At 31.8% G+C, this 23,099-nt stretch overlaps 1 long non-coding RNA gene across 1 annotated transcript; it reads right to left on the bottom strand.

Moving 5' to 3' along the window:
* Positions 1 to 741: 741 nt before the first annotated feature.
* Positions 742 to 1,605, bottom strand: LOC125504214. Its single transcript, XR_007281340.1, has 2 exons — positions 1,488 to 1,605; positions 742 to 1,092 (listed from the first exon to the last, which is right to left on the bottom strand). It is a non-coding gene; the product is annotated as an uncharacterized LOC125504214 (long non-coding RNA).
* Positions 1,606 to 23,099: the final 21,494 nt, after the last annotated feature.

Below are 23,099 nucleotides of genomic sequence, written 5' to 3'. Positions count from 1 at the left end.
TGTGTCTTGTCTATATTTTTACATTTAATTTTTGCAATATCTGCAATTCTCCAACTTGCGAGTGACAATTTTTAACACTGTTAACATAAACACATGACTACGACTTTCTTAATCTGCAGATATCTTAAAAGTTCAGTTTAAAAAGATGCTTCAAAGTTAAATCGAATGGAGTCATCATGATGTAAACATTATTTTCATTCTAGAATCCTTCTAATCTACACATTTCGGTCGATTGTATCTATGTTTGATATTTGAATTTAAAGCTATTTGTTTTAAACAATTTTTATTCCGTTTTTAATTGTATCTCTGATATAGCTACAATTAATGAGCTTAACCATTACTGTTTTATTATTTTTTTATAAAACACGGTTTGAGTGTGCTGTGATATTACAACGTTTCAAGTCCGCAAAGGCAACTAAGTAATACAGTCATTTAGCTTTTATAAACTTAATTATAACTATTAACATTTTTATAAGCTCCATTTTTTAATACTGAGAAAAACATCAAGCAAAAAAAAACAACTTGCCATACAAAGTTTAAAGCTTATTAATCGCCTAAAGTAGTGCAACAGAAAATTATTAAAAAGTAGATTAAAAACGGATTTCATGTCTCATATGTATTCAAGTTCGCATGTTTTTGTCATTTCTCATTCATGACATTCATTCGCTCATGCTGCTCATTTTCAAACTATCACACACAGAGCATCAATTTAAAATCCGATTGAAATTTAAAGAAATGGTAGGTATATTAAGAGTTTATTGGCCAATATTTACATGCAGTTAATGAATATACTTTTTTAATTAACTGGCTGTATAAGTTTGTATGTATGTGACATTTCGATATATTATAAAACCACCCATAGTTTCTGTCATCGACCACAATTCCATTGTCGACAAATTAATACGGAATTTCACGGTTTCGTCCAACAAAAGCCAATTATGTCGGTGTAGTTTCAGACAATGAGCAGCGTTTTGCCCAATTTCATCGTAGATACTTCATTATACCCAGAGGCGGAACTTATACGGAAGACTAATCTGACGGTAGCAAAACCTTATAGCAGATTGGGATTTGCTTCTGAAACTCAATCTTCTGCTAAATCGAAGAAGAACAAACGAAAAAATTTGTAAGCTAGAGAAGTAATTATTTTGCAATCGGCATCATCATATCATGTAAAAAAATCGTTTCCTGTTAATTTTTCCCTGATATTGAGCAGCACCGATTATTCCTTCAATATGACAAGAAACAATTGTCGGGGGTAATACCACGAGATCTTTGAAATTACCGATAATTTTTCACCATTGCATGCTTTCCATAATCTCACGAGTCCGAAGGACGACTGAAATTTGCAAGGAAAACATTTTAGAATAAAAAATTATCTGGTTACTTGTAAAGCTCGAGTGGTATTTAGTGAGAGTATTCCCGGAATTAAGTTATATTATATTTTTTTCCGCACAAAAAGACATAAATTGTTTCCAAATGTACCTTACTTTTTGCAGCTTTTGTCGGTTCGCTACTAACCACCATTTCATCAATATGTTCGTCGGGAATATCTCTAAAACGATTCACTTTTATTAATTTTTGAAGATATATTTGACATCAATAACCTTAAATCAATCAGTAGACAGTGATATTTATTAACATTCCATGACGAGGTGAAATTATCGGGGGTAATTGCACAAGTGCTTCAAAATTACCGATAATTTTCCATGAAAGCTTGTTGGCTAAAAACTGCATGAGTTTATTTTCATATTGTGGTGAAAAAGCCCGACTCTGAGTTCGCTGTAAGTTTTTTTTGAAAATTATCGAATTACCATTTATTGATACCTTTTTTGTCCTATGTCCTAAACATTTAATTTCCATTTGATAATTTTCTCATTTCTTCTAGTTTTCAATTAATAATTACGTTGAGAGCTTGCTCGACCTAAATGAAAAAGCTTCTATATTTTAGATTGATTCTTATGTGAAAATGTTCAGAAAATAGAACAAAAAAGTATCTAAATGCTTAACAAAAAAACTTATCTACATGCTGCGGACCTTGTTAGATGTCTGTAGGCCAATCAGAATTTTCTATTCCTCAAAGCTAAATGTGAATTATTATGAATGTTGATGAATACGACACTAATGCACCAACCATTTTAGAATTAATCAAGCAAAGTCTTTTTGTTTAAAGTGTGTTTACAAACACATTTTAAAATATCGGTACTTGCTCTCCTTAATCAGTAGGTATATACATAATCTATTTTGTGTATAAGTAATTTGAATATTCTCGTTAATTTGAAAAAAAAATTTAACTTTGCAGAACGTTTAACAATTAATGTATAAAACACCTGAAACATGCTTTCTCGATGTTTCGCTTGCTCTTGCTACATATACAAGTATCTACTGCGATATAGGATAAAATAACATTTTTTATTTCGTTCTGATAAAATTTACAAGGTCGGATGTCACAGCTCCGGAGTGTGATTGTTGAAGATGCTACAGAATGAAAGAAACGAAAGTGGTATTAGAGAGAACTACCATTAACCAACGAATATGAAGCTCGTGGCCTACTAAATTGGAGACCTTAAAAACTCCGTTTTTAATTTTTTTCCAAACAAACAAACCGATTTTTGTTTGTTCTAACACAACGTTCGTTGCTTGACTGTTGAATTTTCAATGATTATCAAGGAACGGACACTGTAATTTAAATAAATATATATGATATGTATATTTGTCCATAACAAACATGCTTTTAGACCAGTACGCTCCAGTTTATGTAAATTGATGGTAGGCTGTTGTTGATACTTTTACTGGAAGTATCGAAAAGTTTTAATTTCAAATATTTAAAATAAATCTAATTTTTGAAATTTTCGTTTTTACAAAATTTTCATTTTAAGAAACCAAGTAATTAAAGAACGCAAACATTAAACAGCTTTTGGCAGTTCAGAACTTTGGTTTAGGTATGTTAAGACTAAAATCTTTCAGATGAATGAATTCATTTGCCTCGAACAGTAACAGTAAAATCCCTTCCCCAATGAGAAGTACTTTAACAAAGTAATTATTTACTTCTTGACCACTCCTATTCATATTTAAATGACCAATGGTGAGAGACAATTACCATTAGAAAACTATCCAGCCATTCGCCAATCAGGCTTAAACAATTATTAATTGCTGATTACGTAGTAACAAATGCTTCTAGGTAAAATATCATTAATTGCTCAATGCTTGAGAAAGCTTCATTGCACACCATTAGACTTGATTTGCATGTCATTTGGCTCGCGGTTCAATTAAAACATCAGAACCTACACTGCGGTAAAGCCGGCAAAGAACTCTTTGAACTAATTAAATCTCGCGTCTTCGTTCACACAAAAATAAAGCCAAATAAAATGATAAATAAGCTTTACGAAGAGGCTATTGACATTTCAGAAAACATCTGCTCCTGATGGATATCTGCAAGCCAGAGTCAGCAAAAGCAAATTGCAATCTACTTAAGTATTATTCTCAACTTGCATCAATATTAATTATTCGGATTTTTCAAAATAAATTAAAGAATTCCGTCTTACCAATATTGTAATTATCTACGTCACTGAAAGCCAAACGCGAACTACCGAACTACCAAACATGACTTGTGTTTTTCGAGATTTTAATTAAAATGGAATCGTCGGCGGCGCTCTACGTAATTACTTTAGGTATTACTTGGTAAGATGATGATGGACTGATACAAAGAATTCCAGAAAATTGCCGTAACAATGAGTACAGGTTATTGCGACTGGTAGATGCAGCGCATTAGAGTCGCCATTGCCATTGGAACCGTAAAAAAAACACACGAACGAGAAGAAAGGTATTGCAAAAAAATTTGGAGCACGAATACAAACCTCAAGTTTATTTAATCCGTTTCGGTTCACCATTTTAATTTAATTATTGATTGTTACTATAATTGTAGACAGATGTTGGGTGAAATTAAGAAAGAACTAATTAAGGTAGGTGTCTTTGAACAGCTATTGAAATAATTTTCATTAGGGTATGCTGCTTTGATTAAGCAACTTAATCAAAGCATAATCAAAATTCACAGAACTACATGCGATTCGTACCGATTGGGACTACATTGGGATCCTACCGAAATGTTTTTTCTAATATCGAAAGTAGGTATTATGGCGACAGAAATGCAATTTTCCCCATGGTATTCTTCCAATTCAGTCGAATTAAAATTTATAAGTAAATCACAAGATGCCGAAAAGCCTGTTTAGTGGTCGAGACTTATATCGTTGAGTCCATTACAAGATTAGTTTTCAAAATTGTTATTGATTAAACTTTCAAAATGAGATGCTACAAAATGAATATCACTCACAGGCAATTACTTCAGAGTAAGTAAAAAGTTAGATTTAAAAACTGTAAAATAGTCTTAATAGCATCTAAGTAGAAGTAAGTCATTAACGCCAAGGCTTCTTTTGCAAAATGTATAACCCTATATATTTTATAGATGTACCTATTAAATATATTTAATATGTCGATGTTATCAGAAACTTTCCATATTAAGCTTCGAATTCCATAAAAGTTTTACGCCGTTGCCAAATTGGTTTCAACAAAACAAGTTCTCCTTCTAGATGTATGATACAGTTTACTGTTTTAACAAGTTTTATTTGTTTTCTCTGAAAAAGCAATCAAATATTACATTTTGTAAAATAATTCGATGAAACTTCAGTTATCTGTGCTTTAGAAAGGTTTTCAAGGGGTCTATTTATAAGTCAAAAAGAAAATATTTCTTTTGTTGTAAAGTAGTAGGTGAATACAACTAAGTTCTTTTATTGGTGTTCTTAATAGTTCATAATTGTACTAACAACGATTTGAACAATATTGTACCGTGGATGGCCGAGCATCAAACTCTTTCTTCAGCTTCCAACTTTTATTCAACTCGGTATCACTTTAAATACGGAACGGGAACAAACTAACTTCAAAATTACCGTCAACTTCACAAACAATGACAATAACCGACGGAAAATTTTGGACCGGAAAGGTCTGGGAAACTTAATTCAATTATAAGTTGCAACATCAATTATTAGTTTCTGATTTCCTTATTTACGTTCTACTTTTGCAACTTTTAAAATATGATCAAATATTAATGGTTTACTGTTGTTCTATTAATACTGTTTATTTGTTTATGTTTTATTTGTTACTGTTTATTTGAAACAATGCCAGAATCAAAATAAGATAAATCTGACAGATGTGTTATTAAGCTGAGACAAACATGTTTTTAGTTAAAAAACGCCATGATGCAAGGTTATAAATAATTCAAGAAATATACTATTCGTACATCAATTTACTTGGATTGTCTGTCTTAGGCGAAAATGGGAAGTTAAAATAAGAATTTCTTTTGTTTTGCAGGCTAACTAATTTGATAGTAAATTTGAATGTCTTGACGCCATTTAATTGATGCTGGTAGACAATTGAAAATACCTATTTTGAAGTTGATATAAGCACCTGTAAATGCGTTTAAAGGTATATGTTTGCTGCAGATATATAGCCAGAATTCAAATATCTAAACGCCGTTAAAATTAGAGTCTGGCTGGCAGTTAAACAATAAAGATCTGCACCTATTGTTTGTCACAAAATTGTTTGAGGCTTATAAGCCGTAGACATTTTTTCCGACGTTTCGATTACATCTGTGGTGAACATGATCGAAAGCAATAAAAAAAAAACGATGTAAATAGTCTTCCGTGTCGCTGTCCGTTTACTGGTTATTTAACAGATGCTGTTGTTGTATTTATACTTAAGTACGCTGGTGGAACATGCGCACGGAAATGTATTAAAAAATGGAACGGTGTGGGGTAATAGGAAGGGAAACAATAGCCTAACTGAAAATCTGAAATAACATTTCCATCTATAATACAAAAATAATCCATGAAATATTAATTAAAAATCAAATATTACACAGTAGAAAGAATATGCACGGAAATCCAAAACACTTACTATAAAGCAAAATAGAGCTTAAATGGAAATTCAATGCATGTAGCTAATAAAGAAATATAATTAGTAAGACATTTATGCTAAAACAAAAGCGCTTGAGAAAAAGTCAAGTTTTCTAACAACGAAGAAATTGGCCAGCTAACAAAAATGTCATCTTATTCCAATCAGATAAATAGTTTGGAAGTTAAATGGAAATGCTTAAATAAGCCCACCTTGAGTATATTTTCGCTGTAAATTCGTCGAAAAAAGTCGATTAAATAAATACTAATATATCGAACAGGCCATACTTATCAATACGGCTTTCAGCCCTAATGTAGACCACCGATATCGCAAATAACTACAGCAGATCAGAATGCGTTTCAAGGCACCAGGTGCCTAAAATGTTAATAATGTGTTAAAATATGATAATCATGATATAAGTAAGAGTAGACATGCAACATGGGTTTTTTGCGATCCGTTTCATTATTCCGAATGGTATTAAATGAAGCTCGTAATGTGCATCAATTTTTTTTAAATACAAAATTGATTTATAAGGCAAATACAAACTAAGCAATATGCGTGCAGGTATATAAAGCAATGAAACATTAGAATTTAGAAAGTATTATACGCATTGAAGATTTTTGCATGAGGTGAATATACTTTTAAATGAAATTGATATATACTGAAATCTCCTTAAATATTGTTTAAAGAAAATTTTGATTTTGAGGTGTCACCACCAAGAATCTAATTTAATTTTTAAAATTCTTGAGTAGGTATAGTTTTTCAACAGCAGTGTTCGTACGGTTTATTGGAAATCTACCAGCAAACTACTTTTGGGAGTTGCAGGCAAAATGTTAGATATTTGAAATATCGCTCTCAAATTCACATTGCAGTTCTTCTTGATGAGTCACTGAACTGAAGTTCAAAATATATGAGTAACATTTCGGGAATTAAAAACCCGCGAATTGAATGTAAGAATTCAATAAATACAAAGCTAATAACTGTTTTTCATTAATTAACTTTATTTCGCTAATTAACGTGGTTTACAGCAGATGTTTTTAATAAGTTAAAAGCTTTATATCATTCGCAAAACAAACAGGTTTGTTAAAGTTGATGTGGAATAACTTTATGATTGGATATCGCAAGAATGAGATAAAATGAACATTTTATATAAGTACCTAAGAAGCAAAAGCGAACGAAAATTTATAATAATTTTGCATCATTAAGAAGAAAAATGTCTATGAACAAGATAGCGATTTGGCTATTATTATATCACTTATGTCAATTTCTCTTCTGTAAGAAAAATAGTTTTCTTAAGCAACGACATGCTGATGAACCAAATCATCAAACATAAATCGTTAACTTTGAATATATGAATATCGAAAATAAATTGCTAGCTGATAATAGTTATATGAGGAATTTTATGCAAATTAGCAGTTTGTTCAAAAAATCCAAAATTCTAAATTATTTTTCACTACTGTAAACCCAAATTAAGCAAAAAATGTGTTATGAAAGTTAAATAAAAATTGAGTTTCGCCGCAATGATCATTCGCATTCCAAAAATACTTTTCAATCCAAACCACTAAATTCTTTGAATGCGGCGCCAATTTAAATCCATGCAAAATTTCAGCCGTTACGCGATTACCAGGTATTAACTAATGCAAAACCGGCGGAAAACGTTTGATGCGCTAAAGCTGAATGGAAGGTAAATAAGAAATAAAAAATTAGCGTCTCTTCAACATTCTTGGATGGCTGCGATTTGATCAGAATGTAGTGATGGCTCATTATACTAATACACTGCAACCTACAAGATCCAACGCTATTGTCTTATTGGACTGCCTTAAACGAACATCCTGAACAAATGTAGACATGTATGGAAATATCTAAAACATTACCGTTTCCCTAATGCAAATAATGATTTTCCGCTATTCCACTTGCATGTTCTAATAAATCATTTTTCCTATGTTAGATTGGTACATTATTACTTGATACATCTAACGCATACATGCAATATCACTATCCTTTCATATTAATTGGCTCAATACCCTCGCACAATACTTCTATTGTTCTGGGTCAGAAGTTCTTTTTCAATGTTTTAACACGACTGCTTCGCATTGAATATGTAAAAGTTACAAAAATTTATCTTTCTGGCTGGTCGCTTCTACAATGAGTTCAAAGGGGTTATGAATAAAAATGCATTTTGGAAAATTATTAGCAGTAATGAATGCTGCTAACCTTAAAGTGCTTGGAACGATCAATAAATTATTCCATAATTATGAAAACAGTAAGCAAGCTTGTATTAATTGAGCAGTTCGTCGAAATAATTATTGCAACATGTCTTTCTTAATTTCCGTAAATTGGTGAAAATATGTATAATTGGCAGCCTGTTTTAACACCATTTGAATGAAAATAATGTATGTGTCAGTCAACCACTGTAAAAATCAACAAAAATGACAAACAATAATTAAAAATTAGACCCACAGCGATTTTCGAGTCATTATGAAAATACAAATCTTCCGCACTTCATATCTGAGAATACACAAGCGATTATAAATTCCTACAAAGCATCAACATAAATGATATTTAAACCTCGTTGAAATCAGGCTGATTTATAGTCAGGCTTTTCCATTAACCCATTGCATAGCAAAATAAATCAAAATAACGTATGGAAATCATCACTTCCAAGTAAGGTGCATGCAGTACTACCAACGAACCAAATAATGTGCATAATTTAGCGAAACAAAACTACACGCAAATCACAAATTATTCAAACAAATGTATTATAAGTTCTTAATTGTTTTTATAAATAATAAAATATTCTCACTGAATGAACAACTTTAATTGAATAAAATCTCTTCATAGTTCGCTTGGTCCTTTGAAGTTACGTTACGTATTGCTTCAGCCGCTTCAACGCTATGATAAACTGTGATAAAAACTACTGATTTTCAATTAACTTTGCGGCCCAGACCCTAAATGTTTATTAGATTAAAAAATACATATCATATAGCGCGTTGAAAACTGCTACAGAAAAACCAGAAAGTTAAGAAATGGATACGAACGTTAATATTTATATCGCCTTACATTTAAATGTTATTTGAATAAATTTGAGTTAATTGAATAACATTAAGCCAACCGATTATTCATTTGATTTTTGCCAGGACGACGTTTTATTGCAAACTTCATAAAAATAGGCACGTGACAACATTTAATGCCTTTGAATTATTCGGGCTGTTGATTAACAATTACACAAGTTTGCTATTGAAAGATAAATTTGCCCAAAAGCGAATAAGAGCCAGAAAAGCAAAGGACGACCGTATTCATTTGAATAGTTTTACCCGTTTTTTTTGCATTCACATTTCAACAGTAATGACTGTTGAAACTGTTGAACTTGCTAAAAATGGTTTTTACAAACATGAGTCATGAATGCACCGTTTTAGAACGTCTCCCGGCCTGTACGATTTATTTTAATTATGCCATTTGAATTCTACTGTTTTGTGTGAATCAAAAGTTAGCTGGTCATCTTATTATAAGCTCAGATTGTACATAAAAGTGTTGAACCAATTGAAAGAATTATTAAAAACTTACCGCTCGGGAAAAGAGATCATTATTTGCTTACCTGCAAAAAAAATAAAATTAATAATACTTAAGAATCATTGTGTTCATTTAATTGTGTCTTGAAAAAATCAAAATAGAAATAAATCTGAAAATTACTCAAATAAATTGCCACACAGAACATTTCATTCAACAACAATGTAAGATAAATCCGAAAGCAAAAAGCACGACAATATCCGGATTTAATTCACAACTTTCCTACTTAGTCCTTCCTTGACAGTAATCTTTCCATCAGTGAGAATCTTCCATACTACACTGCAGTTCTAATTACCTTTTAAACTAAGCTAATATTACATATTCACCGTGCCGACGTCTGATCTTAGCGACTCCGGCTAATAGCCCTAATGTAAGAAATAAATTGCAAATTTATCCAATCATCTGCTTCCAATTACCGATTCACGAAAAAATCCAAGTTACATGAACATAAAAGGAGTTAATGTTAGTGAGAGTAATAAAAAATTTATGATGGTGTTAATTTTATATATTTTACAGTAGTTGCTTATTAAATTTCTTGTTGCTACTTATTTCGTTTCGTAGCTGATTGGATTCTGTCTATATAATTTTGTTACACTTTTAGTAATCATCGTTCCGCATTTTCCTTTAGCTTCAAATACATCCGCTCAATCAGCACAATACACTTGAAACATTAGCGTTTATGTTTTCAATGTGAAATAGTTTTAAAATTAGTAAACAAACAGCTTAATGTATTTACGTCGCAAAATACATTAATTACTGATTAATTGCGATTTTTCTGTGTGTTTCCTGAGCCGTTTCCTTCTTAGTTTCTGTGCTGTTTCCGTAACTCATCAAATCCCGCTAATGAAAATTGTAGAACAACAAAATGCAGAACTAATGAAGGAACATTTAGTTTAAGTAAAAAACCACACCTACCTATTTACTGTATAAATGTTTGTTTATACCAGTTTTAACTTGCAATAATAAAGCTCAATACTCCCCAACCACACACTTATATATTTCCATATTGCTCTAGGCCTTATAAAGTATTGTATATAAGTAACAGAAATTATAAAAAAATGCATACAATTGATTGAGATAACTATTTTTCAAATAAAGCTGTGGTTTGTGTTATAAACAGAACACAACCAGTTGAAAACAATGTACAGGATTATTGAAGTCAAAAGAAGCCTAAAATCCAAAATCTAACAAATAAAGCGCTGTATTATTCGTATTCTATTTTGGAGGAATCTTCCGAATTGTTAATCTATCATTTGGTATGTTTAAAGGAAAAAACTGTCAACATAGAACCAGATTTAACAACATGAAGAATAAGTTCTTATAGTTACCACACACAGTTTTTCACGTTTGTTTAACACCATTTAGTGGTAAACCATAGGGGTAGAAATGTGAACAGCACCTGTATCGTAACGCCAATGAAGTGTAAACGGGCTGAAGCCTTCACTATCAATTATTTAGGTGCATAAGACGAGAAAAACCAGTTGCAGGCTAATGATGTTAATTATCGCAGGTATGAACTTGAACTGAGTCCAATAATTTCATAATTAATAAATTGCTTACGCCAAGGAAATTATATTTTCATGACGCTCCCCACTTGCTAGCGGATAAAAGTATTACGTCGGTTCCGTATGTGCCAGAATGTTGCACGTTGAAACGTCGAATAGTTTAGCAGTGTTTTTATATGGCAAATTTAATTAAGTAGAACATAGTTTTTCAGCTATATAAATAATGTAAGGAAGGAAGCAAATATTCGCAAGTTCTAGTTTGCAATTATTGCAATTAATGAACTAAAGAAGAAGCCGTTTTGCTGTTTCAAATAGCAAATGAGAATTAGGTGGTCAATCAAATCAGCCAATACAGATAAACGAATACTAGTTATATAAAAGCAGCAAGACAAAAAATATTTTAATTGATAATTTTGATTTATTTTCCTAACTGCGTGTAATTGTTATTATATTCTTTTCCTTCCTGGGTTTCAGTAAAAGTGTAAAATAAAAATTTGTAAATCATATATTTCATAACGGTTTGGCGAGACACCAGCTCCATCATCAGATTGAAAATTCATACAGACAAACACCAATTTACAATTAAAATATGTTGTACAAAAACTATAATTTATAAAGCGTTAATACATTCATTCGTTCTTGAAGAAAAAAATCCTTCCTTTCGGGAGAGCAAAACATTTGAGAAACTTACCTTATAATTAGTAAAAATTACATTCTTTTAGGTCAAAGACCTAAACCTGTCTTGAAACCTTAAATTTGTTTGAACTATTTTAAAATTTTCTCGCAAATGTAGAAAATAATTCAAACAAATTTAAGGTTTAGTTCTGTTACGGTTAATTCCTGTCTAATCGGTATGATATTGTTCGTCAAATAATATTGTTAAATTAGTAAATTGAACCTCAACTGTTACTAAATGCCTCTTTATAAAATGTTAAGACAAACTTTAACACTCTCAAACATTATACAAATAGCAGAAGGCAACTACGAATTACTCGCTACCAACAAACCCTCGTCAAAAATAGTAAGTTGCTTATTTGAAGTTTTTTTTGGAGAATCTATGGTTATCTTACTTACTAAAATTATCCCGAAAGATAAAAAACCTTCTCCGATGTGATACTTTAATTCTGCGTTACGAACAACAACATTCATCACAATATAAATGTTACCGGCAATGTACGAAATCCGGCAATCTGCAAAATGCCGTACGCGTTAGTCACAATGAATAAAATACCGTGTGTCGCAAAATGTGGTTTATTACACAATGAATAAAATAAAATAATAAGGCTATTTTCCAAAACGTTAGGTTGGTCGGCTTCTGGGGAATTCTAGGGGAAGCATGCTTCCCTTGCTTCCATGGACCGCACGCCCCTGAGTCCAATCATATCAATCGACGCAAATACACGCAACACACGTATATGTTAAAGTGCACAAGTTTCTAGTATTTTAAATTTTTATTTGCTTGTGAACCATTATCCCATATCTATATAGAATTTATCAAAGCATTACTTTTAATTTAACATTTAAATAATTTTAATTAATAATTTAAATTTAGCTTTTATTTTAACAGTTTATGGACGACAAAATATCAACACTTCAAAATATCATGTAAAACTTGTAGGAGGCAGGAAGCAATTCCGCCAAAATACGAAATAGTTTTAATTTCAAACTCACAAACACCCGTTCAGTTGAGTGTAAATTAAATAATTTAATTATTTCTGGTGTTAATCTGGATATTATTTGCGATCTAGGTCAATCGGAACATTCATTTTAGTGGCACATTATTTCCTAACATGATTATTTTAATACAAAATTTGTTTTGATAGGTGTTTCTTCTTTTCCTGTTGCCATAACTCTTATTAATTTTAACTTAGGCTTTTGGGAAAAATATTTCGGTCTTGCTTTAGAAATCGATAATATTCATAAACACCTTCCAAGCATTTTTACAGTAAAGTACTTAATGTTACGGTTAATATCACAATTGACCAGCTGGGAAATAAATCCCCTTCTAATGCTAGATTACGTTCAACATCACAGGTCAGAAAAATTTAAAACAAAATAATAAATTATTCATTAATCGAACGAAAGTTACACAATCGGTTAATATCCGACTCAGGGAATATTGTTTGCGATAATTGTTACCAATGTAAAATGCAAATTGTTCTTTTCCTCTAAACTGAACTAACCCTATTGGATGATGGATTAAGAGCAGAAACCGGGGCAAAAAGTGTGAATTTAACTTGCAACCTCTCAGAATGAGTGAAACGAAAAAACACCGATTAGGATACCGATCAAAAATTGAAATGCATATCAATTTTATACACTCAAAAATATACAGCACGTGTAATAGCAAACAATGTGGACGTGAACATACAATTTTTGTATTTGAATTAATATAAAATTTACTTGACAAGAAACGTAACGAATTTTACCAGATAATTACAAACAAAAACCAATATCTGCTTCCAAATTCAATTAGCAAAAATCAACATAAAAATCTAGCAATAGATACGGTCAATAACTCATTATTTTGCTTATTCCCAGTAAAATGTGAACAAAAAGCAACTTTTAAAGTAGGTAGCAAATAATGCAAACTTTAACGAAACGATTAAAGCCGGTAAGATAATCTCGGGCATGGTGGTATTAAAAAACGCCATCATCAACGCAAAAGACAAGATCAGTCTAATTGAAATGTAAATGAGATCTCATTTGTTTTGGTTCGATTACTCGGACTATATTGATGGGCCGTCGATCCATTATAATTCGCTTTTCATGCAAAGTTTATGGGGGACATTTGTGCCCCTCTATTTATCGCAGCCTTAACTGCATGTGGTGCTCCTGGTGTAGCAGCATTTCATTATCAGATTTGGTAGTAACTATAATTGTTTGCGGAATAAATAGCTTTGGAGTTTAATGCATAAAAAAATTGAGTATTGGGGGAGTATTTTAGCAATCGCAATAAAAAAGTTTTTACTTATTTCTAATGTACTTCTCCTTCCAATAAGATCGAATTACAAGTTTAATTAATTGGATTTGATAAGATTTTTTAAGGCTTTATGCGTAAGCAGCTGCCATTTTTTCCAGGCAGCATTGAGTTATTGGACTTGATTAGAATACATCATGAGATTTACTGCCTAATGATTCGTTATTAGTACATCCAGAAGGTAATTTGAAAATAATACATTTCAGCAAGATCGCGTAATGTTAGGTAATCATAACAATTACAGGCAAAAATGGCTACTCTGCCTCACTTAGAGGGCATCAAGAAAACATAATGAGCAACAATTCCGTGTGACTCGTTGACTGCCACTCTTCAAAGCAGCATCGAAATCATAACTAAAGTATTATTTAAAGTTAATTTTTACAGAGAAAATCGGAATCACGCCTTGATTACAACCTACGCCGACCTTTCCGACTTAATAACGTCGTTATCTTCGGGGGACTTGGAAAATGTCAGAATAATCGCTTTATTTCTGCTCGTTCTGTACAATGCATGGTAAAATAAATAGTGCATTGTGTCGAATTAATTGACAGGGTTTTACACTATTCATGCCGGAGCTAGTTGCAGGTTGTGGCGTAGCAAATCTTCAATAAGTTCCGTAAAAGCTTTTCCTTGACAAATCATGTCTAACAGGACTACCTAATCAGAATGCACGTACACAATGGGTCTAAAAACCGTTCGTCTAGATGTTTAAAAGCAAATAAATAAAGAAAGTAATCTCACTTTATTATTCATGTTCATTAGTTCATGGTGGCTATTTCAGTATTCTCCATAGTGTAGTTTGGTTAGCTAACAATATTATTCGAATATTTCTAAATATTCGGATGTTACTTTAGAACTTAAATTTACGTTTTTAGAAACAATTTTCGTTGCAAAATCAATGACATGTTGAACCGAATATATGTCGCACAAAAAAAAAGAATATAAGGACAATTTACCACATCTGAAGTTCTTAATTATAAAATATTTTCAAAATTAATTGTAATTATTTGAAAGGATTTAAGAGTCACTCATAAAATTAATTATATTACATTAAGTATCACCCCTTAGAAAATATAATTGCTCTATTTTATACATATAAGATAATATAAAAAAAATACATTTTTGGTTTATTTGCTATGAAAGTTGCACAACTTTCTATAATTTCCTCTTGCAGTCATCCATGCATACCTATATGTTTCAGGTTTAACTTAAGTATAATATTCTATTGCAAACAGGTGAAAAAGTCGAATTCACCTCCGCGCAAAAAACAATTTCTTAGAAATAATTAAAAACGAAAAATCTGTCGGTAATGTACTGAATTATTTTAAGTATTTTCGTCATTTATTATTTTATTAACTTTTTTTAATAATCAATGTTTTTGATGAACTCATAAAATACGCATTCATTTACGCTTGAACCAATTATCTGGAAATCCCAATTAAATAATACATTTTGCAAAAATTCGATTATATTACGACCTAAAGCCGGTAGCATTTATACTTGACCTTGCACGGCCATGCATGGAGCTAATTAGCGTTTATTTTTCCTTAATTAGGTTGAATATTAAGTTCAGCTTTGATCAATAATTTGCCTAATCAGTTGTAATGACACATTACATCGAGAAATCGATTTCAGCTCTAGTATGCCCATTTAGGTACGTATTTATCTCCAATAGAATATACATGTTATGTTGAGGTAAACATCTCGATTCTATGAATTAGCAAAAGCTTGGGAACTAGTTTACCTTAGTGATTAGGAATATGTGAGTTTTAATTAACTTAAAAGATCTCTTCATTGAGGCACATTGTTTCATAACAATACAGTACATTATTAGACAAGAAATTTTATTTTTCCTTGCTGAGGACGTTGCACTTGAAGATTGATTCTAAAACAGATGGTACACTTCTGTGAACATTATGGAAAATTAGTAATGGTTCAAATGTCCTCAACTTCATGGCGCTGAAAAGTAACACCTCAAGTTAGACTTTAATATATTTATTCTGTGTCGTTAAACATAAAATTTGTGAAATAACTTTCAGCAACAACATGGAGTAAACACTAGTTTCTATAATTTAAGATTTAAAAATCAACATCATATATAGCTTAGCAGCTTCACTGTGTTAAGAAATCAACATTTTTAAAATTGAAGGAGATTTGTGGAACGACTAAACTGATGAGAGATTTTGCTTGCGCTTAGCTGTTGCTCTTGTGGATTAGAATTCGATATTGAAATCCAATTGAAAATATTTCTACTGCAAGAAAAGTTAAAGTGAATTCACAAATATAATTTCGACAAATGTAACTAATGTTTATAGCATGCATGTAATATTTCCAATATGTGAGCGTTTTTTAATTCCCAATGTAACTGTAAATTTAAGCTTCATTTACTCCATCGCAGATTTACTCTTTTAATCATTTGGAAAACGCGAAAACACAAATTTACGCGTTTCTAATGGCTCAAAACTGAATGTTTTGTATGTGCAAATAATCATGTTCATTTATAATTTTTATCATAATCAAAAAGTAGGTATGTGAAACAACGTCATGCTACCGATATCTAAAAATAGAGCTCCGTTAACGGTGGTTTGAGAAATAGTTAATTTAAAATATACTTTAGAAATTATTTTCTGCCGGAAATTTAGTCGAATGATACCGGCACGTACCCAAATGCCTACATCGATTTAATCACCTATTTGGGTCAATAAACCTATCTGATATTCACTATCAAGGAGAAATTCGCATATTATGTATCTTAAAAGGAGTTTGTTACTTCACTTCAATGTCAATGCCTACATTAATGATCGGCAATAACGATTTACATATAAGGTGATAATGCATTAAGCTGAGGTATAATGCGGTTTATGTCAGTTACTAACACAACGTTAATTCTTCGCCCGACATTGATGAAGGAATCTTACGTTTGAAGATAAATATGGAAATATATGTATTACAGTTAACACTTCCATCAGCTATAGCTGTATGTAAGTGATTGACACCTAAAAATGAGGGTAAATTGTTTTAAACTGAATAAAATTATTAACTGAAATAAATATATTTCAAATAGTTTGCAGTTGCAAATGTTCTAAATCAACCTAATAGTAAAGTAAAATATTCCATTAACTAAAAAGGTAAACAGCAAAAACAATTTTATATTATAACCGAATAATTAAATATGATGGACAGAGAGATTAATGAAGATGGACAGCTCATTCAGCTCAGGTAATCACTCATACTTATCTTACAGTGGATTCGCACGCACTTTAATTGCACAATCTGTAATATTTTCTTTATCTATTTCCTTATAGAGCCTCAAAGTCAACTAATACGAGCAAACAATGATATGAACAAGGAATAGTGCATTAAAGTTTTTCTGTTGAACCATTTTAAATGTCAAGATATTTATCAAATTTGCATTATTATTTTATTCCTATAGCTATGATTCCCTCTTGATCTCGATAATAACTTATCTGGAATAAATGGCCTAAAATGAACCACTAACCTACGGAACCAATTATGAAAACCTTATTGGTTCTATTAACAAATAAGTTAATTTGAAAACTGATTTCAAACTTTGTAAAAATGTAAAGAAACTTCCTAATTAATTTAGAATAATGCTGTTACAACACTTTTCCAACAACTAGATTGGGCATAACATAGGGGCCTTCATATAGTTTTATTTCAGAAAACTTCAAACTTCAAGTCATAAGCTTCATTCATGAAAAAAACCCACCGTTTTTTGTGTTTAAATATGAGTTATTTTTAAGAAGTAACAAAATACCATACTAACAAAACAAGTTATGTTAAAATTGTCACCATAACTGTTAACAAATATGCTGAGTTATGAATATGCTTTAAACTGCAAATGTTCTTATATTCTTAGTAACAATGCAATTATCCAGCTAGCAAATGACATTGAGACGCTAATTATAAAGAGTTTCCGCCTATTAATTTTTTATTGCGTCTTTCTACTCAATCTCCCATATAATTGCTTATCAAGCTCTATGATATAATGGCAATACCAATCAGTTGCGCGCAATTAAAAAAAATCCGTCAAAATTCGCATTGAACTCACGGCAAATTAATATGAATACGTTTTATGGTCACTTATATTTATAAATGATTGGTCGTCAATTTGAAGTTTAATGGCTTTTAAAGAAAATCCCAATTTAAAGTAACTGATTATTAACTTAAGGATAAAGCAATCGCATCTGGATTAGTAACGGACAAGATTTAATGACATCTTTTAAATAGGATCGATTCCTGCTAATAAAGACGTAAACGTCCATTAAGAGCCTAACGAGCATGGCTTTATTTAGTTTTAATTTGGCGAGAAAATACTAGTGGGCATTCTTCGTGTCAATTGTTCTTTTGAGCTCATTACTGAGCCGCAAGTAAGTTCAGACCAGGTCACATTGGGTTCGATGAATCGATTCAAGGAAGCAAAGCTAAAATAAAAACAGCATTCTGCTTGTTTTGGTTTTCAGCGGAAAAGTGAAAATGTGTGTGATTTGTGGACCGTAACATGTTATTTACATTTTTCATTATTTCAGTTCTCACCATAAAGACCGTATAAACGCTTTAATTTTACAAACAAACACATACAGAGGAGTTTTCAGCGTGTCTGAAAAATATGAGCAAACAAGTCAAGGTGTGATTTAGCATGAAAAACCATTTTCTCAGTTTATTTTAGCAGTTTCAAAAATAATAGAACTGCAGGGCTTTTATAATAGACTTTTAAAATACAATTTTAAAATAATTTTCTTGATGGATCACCGATTGCTTTCAAATTTGCGATACTTCCTGCAATTATTGCTGGCTTTAAATGCGCAAATTGAACATTGACTCTTCATTCCCAAATGCCAAGATCACATTTGGTGTAAAGCAAAACAGCATAGCTCTTATGATTTTTGCTTTTTGCTAGCTGACAATGCACAAAACGAAAGAACTTAGAAAACATTAGAAACGTGTCCTTGTTCCACCTTTTAAAAATTCGCAAAATTGCTATATTTTCACAAGGGTTTTTCACATTTAGTAAATGAATTACTTGGGAGGTCCCAATAAGATGAATTCTAACAATAGTTACTCAAGTATTAAATTTAGGTATTGCGTTCTTATTATGGTGTGGTTGCACCTGCAGCAAAATATGTGAACGGTGATGCATTTCCAACGAGAAGAATGTCATTATTGCGGATTGGGGGTCAATAGAACATCACATGGAGAACAATTTCTCCTGGGAGGATCCAATGATTCAAAGTTCAGTACACGAAGTTTTGAAGAAACAACTTTTCTATCCGCATCATTTCTAATGGTGCTTTAAGACGTAAGGATTCTGTAGCTCGACGAAATTTGTGCAAAAGGGTCATTGAACTGAGTCAGAATATGAAAACGAAAAGTTCGTAAAAATTTTACTTTCTTCAGACGAAGCGGGATTTGATTGAACGTTGTGCCTTATTCAATGCACATGTTGAGCAAATGCGGGGTGACAAGAAAACCACACACGATCCTTGAACAGATATTTTTTAAAAACGTTTTCTTGTGAAGACATAACAGGAGATCACTGAGTTGGACCTTCTTTTATACCACAACATCTATAATTACATTTTTTAAAACTTCACCAGGTTTTTTGGAAGTTATAGACTGTTTTTTTAGTCTGCATTTTTTACATATGGCTACTTCAAGGTAGAATTCCACTACATATCGAGTCCGGTTGGACGGTTTTTGAACGAAACATTTCCAAAAATGTTTCTAGAACGCTCTGAGTTTGCAGAGAGGCTCACTAGGTTGCCGATTTAGACCCGATAATTTTTTAGCGTCTGGGGCTATCCTACGGTCGACTATACCTGAGTGTTTTGGAATGCCTTAAACAACTAACATAACAAACGATTAACAGTTGTGCAGAAATTAGATAAAAGAAGAGCATAATGTTTAAAGCTTTGTAACTTCTTAAGAAGAATTATTCGTCGAAGAAGAAAGTACCCATTTATAACACCAGATAAAGGTTGTAGTTGTTTACTTCGCCTCATTTAAAATTTAAAAAATTACGCCGAGTATTGAAGCTCTTACAGATTAAAGACTTAAGATTAAAAACTAAAGATTAAAGAAAGTTAAATTTTGTTCCTTCATTGTGAGCAACATTTAATTATTGAGAAAAAATTGGACTAACAAGGAAATTATTTAATAAATGTTATTCGAAAACCTCAATTCAAAGACCTACAGCTGCGTTATTTGACATTTCGAATGGCTTCAATTTTTCCGCTCCATTTCCAGATCCTCTGTGTATAACAAACTAAAGATGGTCACAAATATTATAACTAGGTACACGATAAAAATTTTCAATTCCACAATTCAGAAGCAATTAAAATAAATAAAATATTGTCGAAAACTTCCAGAATCTGGAGAATTTGGAAAGTCTATTTCCAGGCACATAATTTTTAATGTGTGAATTCCTCTCACTTTACAAAAGCAATTTATAAATGGTTTTGTTGAGAACTGAAAAAATTCAGGAAATCTACTGTGTTGAAGAAGACTGTATAGATGTCAAACCATTAGGTAGTTACTATCATTTACCAATAGAATTAATTTATTTTATGTAACCAAAATCATTAAATTCTTTTACACTTAATTAACCATTTTGGTTGCTTCTTTTTTTTTTGGTTAATCTCAATGTCCCATAAAACCGCAATAATGTTGAGTTAATATTTTTCACGTAAGACGAAACCCTATTTGCTGGACTAAATGGTTTATTGGTAAACAGTGTTCATATGAAATAGCTCGGGTGCGAGAATCTAGACACAAACAAATTACATTAGAAAAATGAAAAATGATGGAGAAATCAGCACTTTTTGAATGATCAAAGCAATGATTGAATTTGACTAAGGAGTAGGTACGCCTTAATGTGATGGCTTTTAAATCCAGAGGCAAATTCGCAATTTTTAAAGAATTAACTGTATAGTATCCAAAAATTTGTTTCATTGATGTAAGGGTCCATAGGCAAAGTGATTAGTTTAATGAATTCCTTTTTCCATCACTTTTCGGATTATTTATTAACGCTTTAATTGATCTGTAATTATGAGTTCCATTTTATGTTTTATAAGTATCTTGTATCGCATACTAAACAGATTTAGGAAAGGCAGTTTTCAGGCTATAATTCTTATAATTCACATATAAATCTACAATCGTACCGTTTATGAATTTAAAAAAACTGAAAAAGTGATATTGATTAAACAGAGACAAAAAAAACAGCTAAAGTGATAAAAACCTTGCACCAACATTTTTCCTCAGGGTAGTGGCAAAGGGACTTATTCACGCTCTGTTGAAAAATAAATAATCCCTCTTTTACCTTAATATAGATTTGAAGAAATTGAACTTCAATAAAGACCTTGAACAGCGACGAAAGGAAATCTAATGTCATCAAACAATCCATTAAATCAATTTCTATTTATATCAACAATTTTTTGCGAAAAATCAACGACAAGTACGCGAATTTTCTTATAGTCATGACTTGGTCCATTACAATGCTCCTCATGCCAACTACCTCAAATGTTTTAGAGGAAAATTGTGAAAAGCCTTCTTGTACTACCTACTCTCAAATTTAAATCATTATTAGCCCAAACTTTTGATATGAAAGTAACACCTACAAGCTGTTTATACGGTTGCCCGTCATCTATTGCAAACTTGTATTATAAATTCAATATAAATTCTAAACCACTTTTAGATATTACAACGATTTAGTCCAGATTCAGAGCCGCAGGCTGTTGATGATCTACACAGGTTGTTTGGCAATTTAACTGGCAAATAATAGACTTATAAGACATTTAAAAAGCACGAGCAAAGCTCAGACCGCACAGTAGCAGAGGCGAGATGCCGCCATCCGATAAGGCCATATATTTGCGAGCGCGACAAGTGGGGCCGTATTGCCGATTTCAGTCACCAGATAATGCCACCAAACATGCCTCTATATTATAATCCCCGAACGAGACCGCAAAAGATAAATATGCTCCCCGACAACTGTTTTCTCATTCGAGTCAGGCCCCTGAAATATATGGAGTAGCTCTCGAGAGACACCGAAAACGAACTAAACTTTCGACTGAATTAGTTTTCAATCACCGAGCAAACTAAAAATTGAAAGTGTTGGCCAAAACTTCGAGCTACAACTATCTGATATGATCACAAATGCAAACATCTACAAAAATACACCTGTCGTAAAAATGGGTAACTAACTTACAATAAAACCTTTGATTGGAGTCCGAAAGGGTTTTTTCCCTTTTAACAAAATTATTTACAAGGTAGGTATTTAAAATAGTCGAGTGGGAAAATCCGAATGGTATCAATGGAATCCTAAACAATCTCATATTTTCGTATTAAATCATACTTATCTCAGAAAACAAAATTAAAAGAGACAGAGGCAATGCCCCTAGAATTAACCGTAGAGCAGTAAAGGATATAATTACGAATGAACATTACAGAGACAAACATGCTCAAACCAACAATCACTCAAATCCATATAACAAATAGTATACAGGGTGAATTACGTAGATCGTGCACAGCTGGAGGGTTAAATGTATTTAACGTGGCTCCGGCACGACTCGTTATGACCGGAAACAAAATTTGAAGTTTCTAAAACAACTGTAAGTTGGAAAACTGCTAATTGACGGTTTACATAAATCACCTAGTATACTGAGACATTATCTGTTTCAAAAGAAGACGATCTTGGTAAACTTTTATTGAGGAAAAGTAGTTGACTCCTCCGCTGTTGATGGTGAAAGTTCTTAAAAGTTATGTTTTTTGAAATATCGGGAGAATGGTTTGATGGATAGGATGGCACCCTGTATATTATTTGAGAATATTGTTTTAAACAAAGAAAATCACATAATTTAAATTCGTTTAACAGGTGGTCTGAAAAACAAGTTAAAAAACGTCTTAAAGTACAACACTCTCCCCTAAAACCGACGATGCACGCATGAGTCGAAAAACACCTGAAAAGTTCAGAATTGTCTAAAAATTTACCACATTCCGATAAAATCCGGTTTTCATTGCTCATAAAATGCCCAGTGCGCGCCTGCTCTAAGTTGTTTATCTTTCCCTGGTGGGTTTTATTTGGAGCA

This window comes from Dendroctonus ponderosae, unplaced genomic scaffold (assembly GCF_020466585.1).
Source record: "Dendroctonus ponderosae isolate FM_Combo_2020 unplaced genomic scaffold, Dpon_F_20191213v2 Dpon_F_20191213_4, whole genome shotgun sequence".
Taxonomy (NCBI): Eukaryota; Metazoa; Arthropoda; class Insecta; order Coleoptera; family Curculionidae; genus Dendroctonus; species Dendroctonus ponderosae.
This window is presented reverse-complemented; position numbering and strand designations above follow the sequence as displayed.